Raw genomic sequence first — 588 nt, 5'->3', positions numbered from 1 at the left:
TTGTACTAAAAGCGCTGATGGTTGGGGAGGACAGATGACCTCCCTTAGGACCAAGTGGAGACACTTTGACCTCACAATGTCACTGCTATATCTTGCCACAGAAAGAAGCCTCCAAATTTACCAAGATGTATGCACCAGAAAGACTAGGTGGCACTCATGTAATGCTGAAAAGGCAGTGAAAAGACAAATAATTATCAACTGGAGGCCAGGTGCATGAAATTTGTGCAGAGTTAGGGTCCCTAGGTCTGGCTGACAATCAGGGCCTATTGGGGCCTGCCTTCCCCCAGCTGCCGACGGCTGGCCAGGGCCTTCCTTCTTTTTGCGCCGCCCCCTGGTGGTCAATGCACCTCATAACAAGAGGTCAAATTCCCAGTCAGTCGAACTCCCGAGGGGATAATTTGCATATTAGCCTTTTATTATATAGGACTAGAGGCCCAATGCACGAAATTCATGCAAGAGTAGGCCTTCTTTCCCCCAGCTGCCAGCACCAGCTTCTCTCTGGCACCTGGGACCCCGGCTTCCCTCCAGCCACAGGCAGGTACCCGGGGCCCAGGCTTCCCTTGCAGCCGCGGCTATGTTTGGAAGGAC

The sequence above is a fragment of the Myotis lucifugus genome, unplaced genomic scaffold, assembly GCF_000147115.1.
Source record: "Myotis lucifugus unplaced genomic scaffold, Myoluc2.0 scaffold_2, whole genome shotgun sequence".
In the NCBI taxonomy this organism is placed as follows: domain Eukaryota; kingdom Metazoa; phylum Chordata; class Mammalia; order Chiroptera; family Vespertilionidae; genus Myotis; species Myotis lucifugus.
This window is presented reverse-complemented; position numbering follows the sequence as displayed.